The following is a 20,775-nucleotide window of genomic DNA, read 5'->3' as shown; positions in this document are numbered from 1 at the left end:
GGAGAGGGTTTGGATGGAGATTGATTAAGTATATTATAGTACAACTATTTTTAACTATTAGAACTATACAGTACTCATGGAAACAAGTAAAGTGAAAAGAAATAGGATACATATTATATGAATACAGTCATCCTTTGCTATATCAAGGTTCACTTATTGTGGCTTCACTGTATCATGGGTTTTTAAAAAAACCCTTTACAAAGCCTTTTAAAGCCTTTATAAGGCTTTAAACCCTTTATAAGGTTTATAAAGCCTTAAAATATATATAAATAATAAAATAAATATAATGCCGCTAGTTTGTGGATTTTCACCTATCACGGGGGTCTCTGGAATGTAACTCCTGCAATAGGTGAGGGATCATTGTATATAATATATGCTTGTAGTAGTTCATAACTGTTTAACAGTACCCTTTAAGGAAATTAGATTTGCTATATATATACAACAGTACATAGTTAACAGAAAATATTTACAATGGCTATTTTAGGGTAGCAGGATTATTGATGATTTTTTCTTCTTTATTCTTTCATAAGTTGGGATACCATAAAAGTCCTAGAGGAAAACATAGGCAGTGAAATTTCAGATATCCCATGTAGCACTATTTTTGCCAATATATCTCCTAGGGTGAGGGAAATAAAGGAAAAAAATAAACAAATGGGATTACAAATTCAAAAGCTTCTGCCCAGCTAAAGAAACCATCATCAAAGTGAAAAGGGCACTGACCATATAGGAGAATATATTTGCCAATGATATACATCAGACAGGGGTATGATTTCCAAAAATATAGAGAACTCATCAGGCTCAACATCAGGAAGACAAAGAATCCAATTTAAAAAATGGGCATAGGACCTGAATAGACGCTTCTCCAAAGAGGACATACAGAGGGCCTAGAGACATATGAAAGGATCTTCACCATCACTAGCCATTAGAGAGATACAAATTAAAACCACAATGAGATATCACCTCACAACAGTGAGAATGGCCATCATTAACAAATCAACAAACAAGTGCTGGAGAGAATACGGAGAAGAGGGAACACTAGCGCACTGTTGGTGGGAATGCAGACTGGTGCAGCCACTGTAAAACAGCATGGAATTTCCTAAAAAAATAAAAAACGGATCTGCTTTATGACCCAGCAATTCCACTGCTGGAAATATACCCTAAGAATCCTCAATCACCAATTCAAAAGAACCTATTCTTTTGTTCATAGCAGCACCACTTACAATAACCAAGTGCTGAAAACAACCTATGTGCTCATCAGTAAATGAATGGATCAAAAAACTGTGGTATATTTACACAATGGAAAACTACACAGCAAAAAGAAAGAGGGAACTCCTACCTTTAATCCAGTCAATGAAAGAAAAATGCCATATGATCTCACCTATAAGAAGAATCCAATCAAAAAAAATAAACTAACCAACAAAATAGAACCACAGACATGGAAACATGGGACAGATTGACAGTGACTAGAAGGGAGGGGAGAGGGGATATGGTGTAAAGAAATGGAAGGGACTAGTCAGAGAACATGTGTGAGTGACCGATGGACTTGGACAACAGGGTGGGGATGGACTGTGGGAGCAGGACATGGGCTGGGCAGAGGAGGGCAAAGGGGGAAAATTTGGGACAATTGTAAGAGAATAACAATAAAAATTTTCATACATTATTTTCACTATCTTCCATATTGTATAAAGTTTACATATTAGTTTAATATCTATCTCACAAGCACACCCTCAATACATTGCAAAGCCCTAGGTAAAGTCATTACATGTAAACAACTAGTCCTGTCATTTAGACTTTTGAATGTTTGACCTGAAGTTGAAGCCACCCACCTCTCTAGGGCATATAGCAAAAGTGAGAACTGCCCACCCACTCTTGGAGAAGACCTTTCACTCTGGGAGATACTTGTCTCTACTCCTTTCTGAGCACATTGACCATGATGAAATTAAACAGATCCTGTAAATCTTTGATCTGTTTCCGCCCCTTCATCTAAGTATGATTATCTTGTTTGTTGGTGTTTCATTGCATTTGTAAATGTCAAAGGGTTTCCTGGTTACTTCACTGTCTCTGTGAAGCCACCCAGGAGCTCTCCTGGTAGATAGACCTTCTTTGGAATCCTTCTGGGGCTGTAGAAGATTTGTTTTTGATTCTTATAACTTTAGTAATGTTTGACTAATGAATGCTAAGGACAACAGTGCAAAAATAAACTATCAATGTTTGCTTTTCTTCAGAGACTCATAAGGCTGTTATAAACCTTGAGGGGTATACTATTATTTGAATCACTGTTTCTTGAAAAAGGCATGGGGGTAGACATCAACACCTAGAGGGTAAGGGTAAGGACCATGGTTCTGATAAGCTTCTCTTTCCTTAAGCTACCAGCTAATTCTTCATGCGCAGCTCACTCTATTCCTTTCTTCACTCATTCAAGCAACACATGGTTCATTGGCAGGGATTTTTGTTGTTGTTGTTTTGGTAGCGTAAACACTGTGCTAGATGTTGGGGAAAGGAACAGAAATAGAATATAGGACCCGACCCCTGTGGGCACACAGTCTACTGAGGAAATAAAGGGCCAAGAAATAGTGCTGAAACTTGTTTTAGGTGATGCAAGAGTACTGAGTTAAGACTGGACCCCCAATATCCTGATGCTGAGTCCAGTAAAATTCTATGGCATCTCACATGCTGTGTCCTATATCCCACTCCAATGTCAGTGTAAGGCACTGATTCTCTCTCTGAGCAGGTTGAGCCTCTGAATTTTTTATCCAGTATTAATTAAAACAGGATATAACCCAGCTATCTCAATGTACCATTCAGAAATTCCCAACGTGCCATGCAGGAAGATCCACCAGAGCCTGGCGTGAGCACAGGCAGAGCCTCAGCCAACTCCACCACCACCATCCCCAGGATGGCTCCGCCTACAGACCAGTGCTTTGCCTAGACCCTGATATTTTTTATATGTTCTGTACCTAGCAGGTTCTACCACAAACGGACTGATCACCCAGAATCATGCTATTCCACAGCCCACAGCATGGACTCTAGGACACATTACCATCCCTAATAGGAACTGGACACTTTATAGATTCTGATGCCTATCCAACTAATCCCAAGTCCATTCCAACTGACAGGTAACATCTCCAGATGCCAGCCCTGAGACCAGACCAGTTTCCACAGGACCCTAGGCACCAAGACCCAACTGCCTCAGGGTTGAATCTATGTGCCAGGAGTTGTAACCATTTCCTTTCTATGGTCAGGCAAGGATGAGTTAGACATGGTGGCATATGCAAATAATTACCAGACAAGATTCAGCAATCTACAATTGCCCAGCAGCTTTTAACGTCTAAACATCAGGTTGCTATGAACAACCTTACCCTTCAGAAGCACTGGCACTGAAATGCCAGCAAAACGCTCAAAAGAAAATGGGATGGAAAAAGATTTATAATGACCTTAATAACGGCCATAATTTGGGAAGGCATATTGAGAAGACTTGATAGTGGTGATGGTGAACCAAATAAATCAAGCACTTGAGGCGCTCAAGTTATTTTCCTGTCTCATCTCCTACCACAATTTTCTATACCAGCCTCTTAGCATTCTCCAAGGACGACCCCTGTACTTACCATCACTCTGCCCTGATCACTGCCTGTCTTTGACAGGCTGGAAGTTCCTGTGTACTTGAGACAAGTACACAGTGTACTTGCTTTTTGTTTTCTTAAGCTTCTATCCAACCCATGGTACTCACTTAGAAAATGTTGATTAAAGTAGGTAGAACTGAAAGAGAATTTGATGTAAAATCTGATGATCTGTGTTCCAGTTTAAGTTCTACAACTGACTAACTTCTGTGGTTTTCAGTTTCTTGTTCTCCAAAATGATAATTTCTGTTAAGGGACTATATCACAGGATTCTCATAAGAATCAAGTACAATGGAGGGGTAAATACTTTGAAAATTATAATGTGCAGTTCAAATTATAATGGTTGTTGAATGTTGAATGCATGGACCAACTAATGAGCAAGCTGTCATAGTTAAGTAAAGCCATGAAGTTTTTTCAGGACAGATTATAGATTCTGTGACTCAGATTATATGTGGGGAACAATGGATTTGGAATGCCCTGTCTTGACTTTGTAGCCATCCTTAAATATGGTTATTTCACTTCCCAAAATATTTTAACCCTTTAAGTATAGGAGGACATAAATTACTGTCAAGGATTCATACTGATCCAAAGAAAATGAAAACGATCATCAGAAAGTCTTTTTGTTCTTGAAATGCAGAATTGGAAATGAAGCATTTCCCAGTAGTGAGAACCGAAATCCAGTATTAGATCCTCCTTTCTGATACCTCTTCCTCTTTCTCCTCTTTCTACCTTAGCCCCTCCACACCCTTCTTCTGCACCCAAATGAAAAAAAAAAATCCCTTTGTTTTGAGCTAACTTGGTTCTTAGCAAAAGTTACAATGTCCCAATTTATCAGGGCTGATTTCTAGGATCAACAAGGTAGACTTCTATACTTTTTTTTTAAAGTAATTGAGTTAATGAGTGAGTTACTAATCTAAGAAAATAGGATACCTTTCTACTGAAGGCCTGAATGACAGGGAGCCCTGGGTCAACGTGGTCTTGCTAAGAAAGTCCCCAAATCTATCCCTCCTGCATCTGTCACAAATGCCAAGTAGATCCCCTAATGCTGAGATGTATATGGAAAGGGACTGGGAGCAAGCTGGCCTTGATAGGGAGGAGGAAAGGAAATATGACCATGACACTGGAGAGAAGGAGTAAGGGTTTCACTCTGGTAAGGGAACCAGGCAGTTAAAGCAACAGACCTCTGTTAGAAATTTAAAAAATTTAAAAGCCTACATATAGGCTGCAATCTGCAACGATAGGTGCCTGAGTGGAACAAAATACTCAGGAGACTCAGCAGGAAAGTAGTCAACAGTCTCCAAAGGACTTAGAGACAGTGGGTGGCGGTGGCCAGAGAGGACTCCTAGAACTGGGAGCACACTTGCCCATGCTTGCCAGCTTGGCCAGCAGCACCAAGCCCATGATCATCAGCTCATTTATTTTGGGGATTCCTAGAGGCGGGAAGAAGAGAATCCTGGATATATGTGACATTAAAAAACCTCCAGGGTGGGTGAACTGGGATGATGTCCAGGCCGCACTAGGGCAGCCACCTCTCCCATCTGGTTCCTTTTTCTTCCTTTCTACCCCATCTATTCCCAACACCTCTCACCCAATCATACCTGTGGAAGCCACATTCTTGCACAAAGCTAAATGTATCTGGGGGAGCAAAGCAAAGGAACATTATGTTAGGATATTTCCCTTCTCAACTCTGAAACCTGAAGGTTCAGTAAGAAAATGAAGATTCTGGGGGTTAGAAATTAAAAACATTCAAGAAGCAACATACATATTCAACTATATTTTCTAATTTTATCACCCATTTGGTTGGGTTTAATTTTTTTAGCATAGAATAAACATTTGTTTATATTTTTGGTTCTTACCCAATATGTAGCTATAAAAGTTGTGAGTTGAGCACCTACCATAAGCTAAGTGCTATATTAGACTTTCCATATACATAGAATAATTATGGGCTTTTTCCTAGAGGGGCTTATAGTCTAGTTGAGGAGACAAGTATAATACAAGTAAACCCACAGATGAGTATTTACTATAAGTTATCATAGCTGACACATAGGAAATGAGTAAGGAGCTGCGAGCTGAGGGCAGAGCATGGTTTACCCAGTGTACAGACCTCTCTATTTATATAAACTGTCAACTGAAACATAAACTGAAAAAGGAGGATGAGTTAACAATGGCAAGAGTAAGGGGGAAAGTACACCAGGCAGAGCGAACAGAGGTCAAACAATCCTAACAGGGTAAACCGTGACATGCTCAGGGACCTGAAAGAAGCCACTGTGGCACAAGCAGAGAGAGTAGCAGAAGATGAACTTAAGGGAGGAATCAGGGGCTAGATTATGCACGAATTCAGACCTTTGTAGACCACAAAAGAATTTAGGCCTTTGTAGACCATGATAAAAAATTTAGACTTTATTCTAAGTGTATGGAAAAGTCATTTAAAGTTTTTAGGCAGGGTGATGACATGATCTAACTTATATCTTATCAAAATCCCCCCAGCTATTGCATGGAAGATGAAATAGAAAGAGTCAAGTTTAGTTGTTTAAGAGGCTATTGTAGGAGCCCTGGTGAGAGATGGAAGTAGCTTGGACTGGGGAGGTGGACATATAGTAGAAGTTGTAGGAAGATTTGAAACATATTTGAAGATGGTATTGACAAGATTGAAAGAAAGATTGGATTAAGCAGGAAGGGTGTGGTAAAGAAGAGCTGGGCATTAAAAATACCATGGTTTGCCCTAGATGTTGTGGCTCAGTTGGTTGGGTATCATCCTGCAAACCAAAAGATCATGGGTTCAATTCCCAGTCCGGGCACATGCATGGGTTATGGGTTTGGTCCCAGTTAGGGTGCATAGGAGAGGCAACCAATTGATAATTCTCTTTCACATTGATGTTTCCCTCCCTTTGTTCCCCCCTTCCTTCCCCTCTCTCTAGAATCAATAAAAGAAAAAAATTAATAAAACAAAGAATACCATAGTTTGGGCAACTAGATATATGTGTTTGCATTTACTGAGTTAGGAACACTGTATAGGAAAATCTTGCAGGGGGTAATTGCTGGCATTCAAGAACTCAGTTTTGAACTTGGTGTGTTTGAGATGTCTCTGAGATAGATGTAGGCAGATGGATGTTCAAGACCTGAACTCACATGAGCTGTCCAGTTTAGAGACAGAAATTTGAGATTCCTCAAACTACAGGTAGTATTTGAAGCTAAGAGAAAGGATTGGTTTTCATGTCAGACTAGGTGTTAAGAGATAGAATAAAAAACCAGTAACAGTGGAATAGCCCTTAGAAACACTCCAGTCCAGACTAATATCTATACAGATGAGCAAAACTGAAAGCTAAAGAAGTGAAGCCAATGGTAGAAGTATTGTTGGTGGGAGACAAATCTCCCTTCTGCACCAGCACTTTTCTTTTTGTTTTGCAATGTTTTGATACTATGAAATCTTCTGCATGAGATATAATTCTACAGATGTGGCTCATAGTGTCAACTCCCTTCTTTTATATTCTCACCTGCTGTATGTAAACTACCACACCCTCAAAATGAACTTGCTCATCTCTTCCTTTAGTCAACTTGGAACCTTCTCTCTCCCCTGGCTTTATACTTATGGAAAAAGAAAGTGCAGTCATCCCAAATAAAATCACCTGAGCAATTTGATATCGAGGAGGTACTAGCCTTAGAGTGGCAACTGAGCTGCTGAACAGACATTCCTGTGCAGCTCCATCCTACACAGCTTAGCACCTATGGTCCTCTGTAAGTCCTTAGTAGCTGGACTGCCTCTCCTCTTGAATGTGAGTGCCTGAGATCAGGAGCTACTTTTTTTCTCCTTGATACCTTAATCCATCCCTGGCACCTAAGGTAAGTAAATTAATCATCTAATATATGTTTTGGATGAGAGAGATCCAATAGACTGAAACTTTCATTGGACTTTAGGTATCTCTAGTTGTCTTTCCATCCTTCCAAGTAAATACATTTACTGAGCGCATACCGTGTGTGAGCTGTGGTGCTCAAAGTTACAACTGTGTTCAGTCTTCAAAGGACAGTTATCATAGAAAGGTTGTTATTAGCTCTTGTCCAGTATATTTAGGCTTATTCATGTATATACAGCTGCATACCTTGCATCCAATTCAACATGTATTCAGTGTGCATCTGCCATGTGTACAGAGGTAAAAGGGGAAGGTTCTGTCACTCAGGCCTCTCGGCCCAGTGCAGGAGAGATCAAGCACACAGGCCATGACCCAGGCTTTCACTGAGCTACAGCCAATATGGTTGCATAGGGAAACATATCTGCTTCAAACTAAGAGATCTACAAAAGTTTCTTGGAGGGGTGGAGTTTGAACTCAATAGTAAAATAAGGAATATACCTTGAAACAGACATCAAAATAATAAGTATAGCCTTGAAATAATAAGAGCTAACATATATATATATGGTACTTAGCATATACTGTTTGTTCTCAGCACTTTACACTGTCAACTTATTTAATCCTTACAAGAACCCTATAAAAGTTGTTATCCTCACTTTCAGACAGGAAGCTGAGGCACAGAAAGGTTAAGTAACTTATCTAAGATCAAAGAGCTAACAAACGAGCAGTTGGGAGTTGAACCCTGACTATTTAGGTCTTTGCTCTTAGCCATCGCGTTCTACTGCACAATCAATGGAGGGAAGAACTTCCACAGGGGGGTTAGGAGAGGGGCATGGGGAGGGCAGGTATTTCAGACAGAGCTGCGGTGCTGAAACAATGACACAGGTTAGGTATACACCTAATATGGCTTTATTTTGTCTAGAAAGCTGTCTAGGTTGCAAAGAACTTTCTCAGACATTCTTTAATGTGCTTCTCATGGTGACTCTGTGAAGTATGCCACAATTATTATTCCAGTTAGAAAGACTAGGGAATTAGAACACAGGTTGGAAAAGCGTAAGCTGGGCTACTTAGCTGCAAAGCGAAGTTCAAAACCTGGTTGTTTAACTTTAGACAGGTGCCTTTTCCCATGTTGTAGTATTAACAAGTACATACATTTATTGCTCTCTACTCTGAACAAGGTCCTGTGAATCCCCACAATACCCAGAGAGGTAGGGAGTGTTACATTCTAAAAAGAAAAACAGTTTAGTTTTGCCATTATTTAACTTTTTTTCTTTCTTTTTTTTTTTTTTGAGAACACTAGTGATTCCCTATGAGGCTTGTTGGTTTTCAGTTTCATGCTTTGCCTACTCTTTGGTCCCTGAAAACCCCTGAAGATGGAGTATTACCTGTGCATTAGCTCATGCAGTGTCTCTGAGAATGGAAAATCCCAATTAATCTCTTTGCCAAAATCCTCCAGTCATTCCTGCATTTGGCCAAATTTTCCTGTGTGGTTGAAGTCAACATTTAAATGGGAAACCTGGCTTTAGTTTCCAAAAATTTAATTGCATTATTAAGATTTTGCCAAAACTGGGCTCTGTGAATCTAAGAGAGAAATGCTGGGAATAGGTCTGACCAAACTGTTAAGGGTGCCCAACAATTTGGTGCAATCGTTGAAATATTTGATGAGACTGACACTGCACTGGTTGGTGGCACCATGCCCAGCTCAGTGAGTACCTGCTGTATAGGTACAGTTCTAGGCCATTTAGGGGGAACATAATTCAGTGGCTAGAGAAAGAGACTGGCTGTACCACAGATCCAGTGACAATTATGCCAAATGCAGAAGAAAGACAATCGGGCAAAGGCTGGTAAATGTTCACAGCCAACCCCATGGCCTCAGGCAGCAGGGGCAGCAGCTTTGTGTGAGCATCAGCGTTGTCTGTGCACGTTCAGTTCGGGCACCAGGCACAGAAGACTGTTCCGTCCTGTTGCCTTCCAGATTTGATTAGGGCTCTTAGAAGAGTCATGACCTCAGTCCAGAATGGCAACATTCAAAAGAAACAACAAAAAAAAGAGATAAGATGACTAAAGCCTTTAGTGTAAGAAGAGGGAGAATGGATGGAGTGAAAATGGGGACGTTTTCCATTTGATTTTCAAGGCCAAGGGTATAATAAGGGGTCTTATTTCTTCTTTTTATCTTATCTTTTTTTTAATGCTGCTGTCAAGCCTTTCAAAATAGTCTCCCCTGCAAGTTGAATGCCAAACCAAAGGTCTAGGATGATTCTTCTTTCTGCCTCTTGCCTTGGTTTGGTCAGGGGGAGAACAACTGTACCTCACAGGCATTCTTCTGAGGATTAAATGCAGTAAGGCACAGTAAATGGCTAGTTAACATAAAGTGTGGAGATAGACTGTTTGATGTACCGTCCAGCTATTCCAGTCATCTGATAAAAACTAGAACTAGCCAGTTAGGCTCCTGTGACAAAACCATGGAGATCATCTGGCCCAACACCTGAGTGAGGTGGCTGAGAAGAGAGTAGGCAGTAAGTGCCCTGCCTGAGGGCGCCAGCACAGAGGGAGGTAGAGTTTCAGGGAGCAGCTGAGGGTTTGGGGAGGAGGGAAAGACTGAGAACACTGTGAGAACGTAAGTGGCTGCTCTGACAAGCCTTTTATGACCCAATATTATTTTTATTTTGTTTTTTATTAAATTTATTGTGCATGTTCAGTCACCATGATTGCTAACATTGAAAAAGTGATGTCATTTCTTACACTTCTTCTTGAATTTTTTTCCTGGTGGTTATAAAGACCTGTGGGCACTGGTCAATAACATTATATAAATTTCAGGTGTACAACTTTATATATAGTACAACATCTATATACTCCTCTACTGTGTGCTCACCACCCCAAATCTGATCTCTTTCCATCACTGTCTATTTGACCACCTTCACCTTCTTCATCTTATTTCTTACTCACAGGAGACAGGCAGCCCTCATCATTTCCTAAGTTAAGAACCAGAGGTTCCGGATGGAAATAGTCTCCCTGAGATCAAAGAACTAAGAAGCAGATGGGGGAAGTCAAACCCTGGTTGAGCTCAACCGAAAGCCCAAGTTCTTGACCTTACATCATCTCACCAAGTTTTCTGCTTCCTTGCAAAAACCCAGTATTCAGGGTTTCCACAGCAGTGGTAGCTGGGGGCGGGAGGGGGCGTTGTTTTGATTTGAATTTCTTCACCGTTTATTTATGAATCTCTGTGTAACCTTCCTTTTGTGCAGCTGAACTTTGCAGTCTAACATGGCTTGGTGCACCCAGACCTCTTCCCCCACTAACACTGTGCAGTTGGTACTTTACACCAAAGGAGAAGTGGTCCTCCTTTGTCTCCGAGTCCGAGTTGTTCTTACCTACAAAAATCACTTACTTAAAATTGTCTATAAGTGTTTATTATGGTTATGTGAGACCAATGCAAAGAGATATGCCTCCCGTTTCCTGCCACCAGCACCTAGTAGGTGCTTAATAAACTTTCTTGTGCCTACATAAAAGCAAGTATTCTGTCTGCCTCCTGTTATAGGGTTTTTTTTATTTCTCCAAACTATGGGTCTACTATCCATCCATCTGTACATTCATCCTTTATCCAAATGAATTTACATCCATTTACCAAACACCAAACCCGTTACTCTACATGTAGTGCTTACACATGCAGATACCTGCATATATTCTGGGAACATTGATTAAACCTGTTCTGTGGCAGGCAACAGGTGAGGAGTTGCTACGTAAGTGTCACCTATTAAAATCTAGACTGAGATTGCTAATCGTCCAAAAAATCATGTCATTTCTTATACCACTGCTTTTAATTTTCTTCTGATGCTTAAAAAGACCAGTGGGCATTGTTTCCAGCTCTGTTATTTTCACACTCTTATGAAACATTTAGCTCAAAATTCTGGTTTCTTCTAAATTTTTGTTGTGTCCTGCCATGACAAACTGTGTCCAGCACAAGGCAGTGGTCTAGAAAGGGTTGGGGTTCCCAGGGGGCACAGAGACCTTCCTTTTCACTTTTAGAATCAGTGTTTCATAGTTCAGAGTCTGTTACCTGCCTCGGTCCCTGATGTTAGACTTGTGTATTATTCACTTGCCCAAATTCAGGCAACGCAAGCAGCACTGTCAGTGGTCACTGAAAACGTAGCCTACAGAAAAAACACAGACTCTTAAAACACAGCTGGTTTCTTCTGACTCTGTCACCAAATACCTGTGTGGTTCTGGGCAAGTTATTTAATCTCTCTGAGCCTCGGTTTTCTAATCTCTAAAAAAAAGAGGTAATAATAGCAAACTAATAAACGCCTGTAAGGATGAAAGGAGAAGAAGTGACCTTCAGAACCTGCTGCATGGGGACTAAATAGCACCTGGTTGGTACACCAGCCCCGTCCTCAGGAAGTATATCTTCCGATCCTCCTGTATCCCTCCCGTGCTCTAAAGCCCTGATGAAGGATTTCCGAATTAGTCATCAATTTGGAATACTCTCTTCTGTTTTCTTTGCCACGGAGGTAGGTAACCCATATGTGAGTCTGAGTAATTAATTATTTCAGCGACATTCTTTAGCACTTCACTAATCCCCACTACAATCGTCCAGCTTTCGGAATGTGAGGCACTTTCCCATCCGTTACTCATTTGACCTTCATCACATCCCATGAGCACACAAGCCACTGCTGTTAGCCTTCTCTGACAGATGAGCAAGCGGAGAGTTAGAGAGGTTAAGTGGCTAAGTCCAGGGACACACTGCTAGATTCAGGTCTTTGACTCTGAACTCCACACATGAGCTTTCTATTATCCAAGCAGCCATGGATTTTCGCTACATACTAAAAGACAGCCAATAGGTATTCTGAAAGATTATAAAACAGGAAGGTAAAAGCTGATGGAGGATGGGTCAGGTATTCTGGCCCTCTCCATTCCCACCGGCCCCCCAGCCTTGGCCCAGTGGCCCCCTCTTCTGAGCGCTGCTTTCTCTGCCTCTAGTCACTCAGATGCTCTGGTTCAGAGCATAGCTCCAACAGGCTCCTGTCTACTCCCTCCCCCAATTTTTTCAACTGACATTTACTGAATGCCAGGCACGGTGCTTTACTGTCCTTTGGAATTTCCTTCTAGCAGGGAGGAGCAGACAATACACTGGGAAGTAAACGTGTACAGTAGGTTTTTTAAGTAATAAATACTAAGAAGGGAAAAAAGCAGGGAAGAGGGATAGGGCATCTGTGAGGGGCATAGGATGCTAGGGAAGATATCACCGAGCAAGTTACATTATAGGTTGAGAAGAGGTGAAGGAGAGAAACATTTGGATTTCCTGGGTTAGAGAACCAGGCAGACAGAATTATAAGCACCAACGCCCTGAGCCAGATCATGCCTGGCATGTTTTAGGAACAGCCAGGGGGCTGGTATAGTTAGCGTAGACTCTATGGGGTGTCAAACTCCTTTTCCCTGGGGGCCACTTCAGCCTCGTGGTTGCCTTCAAAGGGCGGAATGTAACTTTAGAACTGTATAAATGTAACTTCTTAACTAGGGGCAAGGAGCTCAGCACTGCTGCCAGGTAGAAACAAGGTGCTTGGCTGGATAACACAAGGTAGAGGGCTGGATTCAGCTCTTGGTCCTTGTGTTTGCCACCTGTGGATAGAGTGAAGGATGGCAGAGCGGTGGGAGAAAACAGAAAAAAAGGGTGCATTGCATACACCACATTGGTGTATATAATAGAATGAAAGAACTTTTATTACTCTGGGTGGGGTGGAAAGCCATTGAGGGTTTGGACAGGGTCTAAAATTGGTTTTCATAGAATCCCTCTGACCTCTCTGTTGAGATGGATGAAGTAGGCGCATAGAGACTTTTTAGGAAGCTAGTATAACAATTCTGGAGAGAGATAGTGGTAGCTTAGACTCAGAAATGGTAAGGATTGTTCAAATTCTATACATATTTTTAAGGCAGGGCCTGGTAATTTCGATGTGGGTTGTGGAGAAACAGGACTCAAACATGGCTCCAAGCTCTCAGGCCTGAGGAACTGCAACAAATGGAATCGTTATTTACTGAAAAGGAGAGGCTGTAGGTGAGCAGATTTGAAGGAGTTGAGGGTGCATTGGGAACGCTAACATGGTTGTATTGTTCGGGTAGGGAAGACAGTAGGCAGACAGAGGGAGACGGCCAAGCAGGCAGCTAGATGTCTGAGTCTGGAGTTCCAGAGAAAAATCTAAGCTGAAGATAGAAATTAAGAGTTGTCAGTGTTCATGTTTGATTAAAACTGTGAAACTGAACAAAATTCCCATGGAAGTAACCATAGAATGAGACATGGTCCAATGACGGAGCCTCAGGCCTCTCCCAGTTTGAGCTTCAGAGAGGAGGAGACCCCAGCTACAAGAGTGAGGAGTGGCCAAGGAGCTAGGAGAAAACCTTGATAATCCATTCTGCAAAATCCTAACACAATTTGTCTATCCCCTTCAATTCCAGGTTTATGTTTCCTTGATGGAGGCAGACTAGAGGCATCTTCAGAGTGAGGATCAAGCCCCTTCTCCACTCCCCAGAGGGTTTAGCATCTAGGAACCCTTTGGTTAAAACTCAACTGGTTGTCTTCCAGCTGAATCACAAAGGGAGTGAGTATGAGGGATCCAAGCAATCATCTGGCTTTGTGATTTCCTAACTGGAGTTGTTTAGCAAGTTAAGGAGCTATTTTCTTTCATCACTGGGAAGCCTATGAAGCTGTGACCCCTCCTTTCCTAGAAGAGCTAATAAAAACAACAGTGTCCTGTCAGTCAAAGGCCTCACCTCTTTCTTCTAAGAAATATTTGTGATTTTCATCGCATCTCGGACACTTCAGACATGGACTAGTACTTGCATCTAGTCAAGAACCTTCACAGGACAGAGGGGGCAAGGAAAAACGTGCTGCATTCTGAGAATTTTGGCCTTGTTTCAGATTGATTTGAGAGAAGTTATCATCTGGCACATTCCTTCCTCTTAAGAACAGCTGAAGGCCTAGAATCTGAGGCAGGTTTGTAGATCAACTAGTCTAACCACCTCCTAGAAAGATGAGGGACTTGGGCCTAGAAAGGCTCCAGTGTCTTGTCTGAAATCACATGCCAAATGTTCAATTCAAGACTCAAAAACAGGTTCTAACTTGAAATTTTCTACTCAGGTTCAGATTCAACTAAACTCTATTGCCATTTGCTATATTACCTGGAAACATGCCAGGTACATTTACATGTTATTCTTAATCCTCACCACAATCTCTAAAACAGATGCTACCATTCCCCTTTCATAGATGAGAGCATAGTGCTCAGACGGGACAGTGACAGGTCTAGGGGCGTGTGGCTCGCATGCCGGAAGACAAGGACAGGAGCCCACGTCGGTTTGACTCCGAGGCCAGTGCTCATCCCAGCACCCCTGCAGTCTCTTTCAGCAGGACTCATCTCATGGAGTTGTTTGTTCCCACAGTACAAACAACTGCCCGAAGATCCTGCCCTCCTGCTAATCAGTGAGGCCTCTCCAGCTAGGTGCATTAGCAAGCGACAACTTTGAGTCCAGAGTGTGGATTCCAAAACCAAACTGCCTGGGTTTGATGCACGACCCCACCACTTATTAGCTATGCGAACTTCTCTAAATACAAGTTTTCCTCATCTTTATCATGGGAACAATGATATACTTACCCCCAGGGAATTAGGATTAAGTAATAAAATATATGTAATATCACTTAGCACAATGTCTGACATGTACAGCAGATGTTCAGTAAATGTTAAAATGTAATTGTCAGTGGCTGCCTTTTTTAAAACCCTAGAGCCGTTTTGGAACATGCTGTCCAATGCTTCCAAAGTCTTTTCTGGAATATGTCCAGATGGGAAACCCAATACCAAAATCTAGACCTGACATGTCCTTAGGAGTTTCAGCAACATGCTGTCTGTATTTTCCAGGATTCAACTAGGAAAAACCCTCTCTAGGGTTTCCAGATCATTAAGAAAAAGTGTTATGGAATAATAGGAATTAGACCTACACAGCTGGTAAGAGACTAAAGATGTGTAGTGAGGAGTCCAAGCAACCTCTTTTGAAGTACTAATAAAAAAAAGAATAATAGTAAATATGCATGTATACATATAAAAAATACACTGTTAGGAAACTCACCAAAATGTTCACAGTGAATATTTTTAAAATAATGACAGGTTTTTTGTTTTTACTTTTGTTTACTAGATTTCTAATTTTGTACATTAAATGGGTATTCAAATTAGAAATTATTTAATTGTTCATATTTATTGTTCATTTTTTACTTTACCTAACACCTTTCTTCTCTAAAAAATAAAAGCCCTTAAGGTAATGTATTGGAAGCACTTATAATTATCAAGCTTATTATGGGGAAGAGACCAAGTAAAAGGGGTTAGAATAGGAGTACAGCGTACATAATGACTTGATTAAAGTTAGGAAATTTACCATATGTTGCTGTGTATAGTGTGCACTTTTTTGCCCAAATTTATGAGTGAAAAATACAGATGTTCATTACATGTGGGTAGTACTAATTCTGTATTTATATAAATGTTCTTAATTATTTTATTTATGCTTATGCATTAAAAGTGTAACTCCAGAAAGCCATAACAAAAACCGTGTGCAAAATAATATCCTAGAATATGACAGTTTTGTTTCTAAATATAAATAAATAAATAAATAAATAAATAAATAAATAAATAATTGGTTTAAAAAATTAAAATGAAAGATTTTTTTCTTGAAAGTTTGGGCCAAAAACATGGGTACACATTACACATTATTCTGAGAGTTATGAACAGCAGATACTATCTAATCCAGGTGAGAGCTTAGAAAAAGAAACATCCAGTCCATTGATGCTGTAGATGAGGCACTCAACTAGGGGGTCAGGTTGTCCATCTCAGGAACTGACTGGGTCTCACACGCCCAGTGTCTTCCTTTTCTTCTCTCTCAAGTGAGAGCCCTTTGCATTAGGGCTTTCCTATTGTGTCTCTGTGTTTTAATTGTTAGAACCTCAGGTTTTTGGTAGAGGGAAGGAATGGTGTGGGTGGGGTGGGAGATATGTCAGGTGAGAGGTGGGCTGCTCTGCCTGCTGTCATCCTGGCAGCCCTGGTGAAAGAGAGGCAAACCAAAGACAAGAAGCCTGGGCATCTCCGGCATTCTTGGTTAAGCGTACTCAGACTGGAATCTGATATTAGAGGTGGAATCAAAGAATGTCAGGCCTGGAAGTTTTAAAGGTCATACAGACCAACTCCTCATTTGATAAAAATGGACACCAAAACCCACAGAGTCAAATGACTTGTCTAAGTCCCTGCAGAGCCTGGGGAGAAGCAGGGGTGTAGCACTCACCACTGGGCCTGATCTCTCCAAGGTCCTTCCCATGGCTGATTTTATGAACTGATAATGATTGAGAGAGGGGGAGAATGGGTCCTTTAATTAATCTTACCCTCATTTACTAGGAACTGGAAAATGTTTCCCACAGGTAGGCACACAAAATAAGGTTAGTTTTTTTCAAGACCTGCACTTGCATATCCCACTTCTGATGAACAATCATCACTTATTTTATCACTCGTCCTATGATCCAGGCTGTGATCAAACAGTCAAGACTCAGCTAGACGAAGCTCTTGGGCAGTGCTGACCAGTTTGATGTGCGCTCTATATTTCGTCTCTGTTACTGATAAAAGGTAGGTACCTGTCTAGAGTTGCTCCCTGGATTTCAACAGAAACTTTGTAACCAGTCATTGCTCCCAGAACAACTTTCTACTAGTAAACTTGAACTTAGCTGGCTATTTACCTAAGGCAAGTAATGAACAAAGAAAAATGGAAAAGATTGGGGTTTTAATATCAGGATTTTTTTTCTGGCATTAATCAAGTAATAATGGGCCAGTGAATTTTCAAACAGTTTCAATATTTAAAAATTAATTTGTAAAATAATTATTTCCTTTGATACTCAGACATTGCACAGAGAAACGATAGGCACATGACCATATTAAAGCTCCATTTTTTTAGTCCTCTTAATAACTCCATGAACCTAACTCTGAAGTCTAAAGACAATCTTAAGAGATTATTGTGCAGGAAGAGGCAGCACAGTATTGAAAAACAGACTAAGGTTTAAGCCAGAAAAAATGACTGTGTTTTGATGCTTCTGTCTATCTGGTATAAGATCCTGAGAAAAGCACTTCACTTTCTGGCCCTGGCGTACTTCATGAAAAAGTTGGGATGATATTCATACTTGAACTCTTAGACCCTACTGTATTGTTTGGAGGATCCATGACCTGGGTATAAAAAGCATTTGAGTATTATTATTTTTATTAATTATAGCTTTAGAATTAGTTATCAATAGCTTTAGTCCTTTCCACAAAACAAAATTAGTCTTCCGGTATCAAATACTTATAATATTTCTCTATGCATTGTGAAAGAAAATAGAAGCCAAAAAGTAAGAGTCAATCTTTTCCTGGAAAGCTCTGTAGTTTAATTCTCTCCTCGGAGTAAAAAATCCCAGCCACACTGTAGCAACAGAACATGGGCTTCTCTTTAATATCACCATCCACCCAATGGCCAGTATCACTTCCCTTTTTTCATCAACACATTCAAAACCATTAAATCTCCTGCTTGAACAGGCACTATAATCTAAACAATGAAGGAAAGAAAGAGGAGAAAGGGCAGAAAGAGAGAGATATAGCTGTGCTCTTTGGATGGTCAATGAAACTTACATTTTAGTTTAGAGCCAAATAGTTTTCTCCAGAAAAGGTCACAGGAATCCCAGACAGGAGCAGGCAGGAGCAGAAACATGAGCCCTGCTCTCCAACTAGTGATGTTACCACCCATTTGTGGTTTCTAAAAGAGACACTAGAGTGAGACAGGCCTTGACACCTTACCTTACATGAACAAGCATGGACCTGGCCTTTCAGGTACAGTCCTTCTAGGGATGGGCCTCTCTCCCCAGTCTTGGGTTCCACCTGAAGCCAGGGTGAGTCCTGTAGATTTTTCTAGCCCTTCCTGATCTACAGATCAGGCAGTCACATCTGCCAGCATTGGACAGTGTTACTCCTTAATCCCACCAGGGAATCAAGACAAGGTGAGTAGTGGGAATCAGAAAACTAAGATGGGGGCAGGACATTAGGGCCTTCCAAAGAGCCTGAGAAGAAAGTTAGGGCAGGAATCCACCTTAGTAGTTCCTCTGCCTGCCATTCTTTAACTCCTGAGTCACTCTCCACACCCCATAGTTAAACCAAGACTCAACCACCTTACCAGATCTGGACAGATGCTGCAAACGCTGTCTCCCATACAACTACGGCAATTTGACACGGTGTTCTCCCTGTTGCACTTTAGATCTTCCTATGCACCTCCTTTCAAGTGGTCTATTCTTAGTTGAATCAGGAATGGTAAGCTTGGTACAGGACAAAGCCAGTGTCGAGCTTTGAGCAGTGCATGCGTAAATGTAGTATTTGGTTGATTAATGCAGGTTTGGTTGGGAAATACTACATTTTAAGGAAGTGCAAACTTTTAACTTCTGGGTTGGAGCAGGCAGCATGCCAAGAGAGAAGAACAATCTTTTGAGCATGAGCACAGAACTAGGCACAAATAAGCCAAGTCCAGGGACTCTCAGAGAATCCAAAGAGAAGGAGGCAGGTAGGGAATTTTCAGGTACCAACGGCAAATACCAGGAACTTCATCTTGCCCTCTCCTGTTTGCCAAGCCCAGGTCTGGGCATGTCAATGATCTCTCCTGAACTATTTTTTAAAAGAGTGTTGCCATTCATATTTCATTGAAATGCATTCCCCAGGACCCAATGGATACAATCCTGGAATATTGGTTATCTTTAGTATTAATAGAGTCAATTGACTCATGTGCAGAGTTGGCTCCTTTCTCTTCTTCAACAAAGGTTAACAACTCATTTTTTAAAATATAAAGATAAAACCCATCACCTACATTTTCAGAGTTGTTCTTGTATTCAAATATAAGAAGGAATTCATTGTAGAAAAAGAACACTTACCAAAGGTGTTTGGGGCTATGTGTGGTTGGTGACCTCAGTGAGTGCAGATAGAGTCCATGGTCACAGACTGTACACTAAATCCCAACACACGAGCAAGTCCTCAGTCAGGGTAGTGAACACGCAAAAATGTATGCTGAGCACATCTATTGTCAGGATTAGACAAATATTTACAAATGACAACCTTAGGTACTGATGACGAAACTTGTGTGGAAATCCTTCCTTGGTCACAAGGAAAGGAACTTGATCTGGTCTACTTTGACTTGAGCTCTTAAGAGAATGTGTGGAAATCAGGTGAATATCACTTCTTTTCAAGTGCCAGTTGGACAGTTTATCTCTCCTATTACTTTAATCATTTCTCCAGGTTTTCTTTTCCTTGAACCTATGCCTAAGTCAGGAAATTACAGATTTGTGTACAGAATGGGAAGATTTTCAGAGAACTCTTATCCATTTTCCTCATCTTAAAACTAGAAAACTGAAGCACAGAGAGAGGAGGCAACTGACCCAAAGTCACATGGAGTCAGGACTAAGCCATAGGTCTCCCTACTACTAGTACAGTGCTCTACTCTTCATTATCAGTGATGATATGTTGAGTATGGAGGTGAGTGATATTTTCTCCAGAGTGCTTTGAAACAGGAGCTACAGAAAGTCATATGGACTAGAGGAATAAACCAGCTTCCCCTTCCTCCCCATGCAGCAACCTCATGAAGTTGTTAGTGAGGATTGCCAACATATCTTTAAAATATGAATATAAAACAAATAGTTACACAATTAACACCATTTAATTTTATCTGCATGCAAATATATCAACATGATCACCATCATAAGAACTGAAAGTTATTGAGAGTTACTGTGCTCCAGGCACTGCATATACCTTATTAACTCGAATCTTTTCCAACGACTCTATGGGGTCAGTATTATTATGACTGTTTGTCAGGTGAATAAAGTGAGGCTGAAAAGATAGATGGCCAGTATGGAAGAGTCAAGATGTGGAACTCAGTCTTCTGGCTCCAAAGCCTGGGTTATTTTCATCACAGCCACCATCTCTAGATGACTTCATACTCACTCCATCTTCTGCCCATCAAGCCCTAAACATTTTATATGACTGATGCTGAAGTGGAATAAACTTGAGATTTTTTTTAATTCCTTGACTATCCAACTTAGTTATCTTATCAGTCAATTTGGGAAGTATCTCCCTTATTTGTTGGTGTGTTCTTCATATTTGATGCATCTTATGGAAAATAAGGCAAATACCCTCACATCTAGAGGTAACTTGCAATATCTGGTATGTAAACAAAGTAAATAGAAATAACAACATTTTGAAAATATTTATTCATTGGTCATAATTTTTCCAACTGTT

General features: G+C 40.8%; 1 protein-coding gene across 1 annotated transcript in view; it reads right to left on the bottom strand.

The window, feature by feature from the left end:
- The window catches only part of BCL6 (BCL6 transcription repressor), a 50,442-nt gene extending 31,629 nt beyond the window's left edge, over window positions 1-18,813 (bottom strand). Inside the window, exon 1 of the mRNA XM_037131732.2 lies at window positions 18,674-18,813. The gene's annotated coding sequence lies outside the window, so the exon portion shown is untranslated. The remainder of the gene's footprint in view (window positions 1-18,673) is intronic.
- Between the last annotated feature and the right edge of the window lie 1,962 nt (window positions 18,814-20,775).

This window comes from Artibeus jamaicensis, unplaced genomic scaffold, assembly GCF_021234435.1.
Source record: "Artibeus jamaicensis isolate MK-2021 breed Jamaican fruit bat unplaced genomic scaffold, CSHL_Jam_final scaffold_474, whole genome shotgun sequence".
Taxonomy (NCBI): Eukaryota; Metazoa; Chordata; class Mammalia; order Chiroptera; family Phyllostomidae; genus Artibeus; species Artibeus jamaicensis.
Note: the sequence above shows the minus strand (reverse complement) of the source record. Positions and strands in the feature narration are given on the sequence as shown.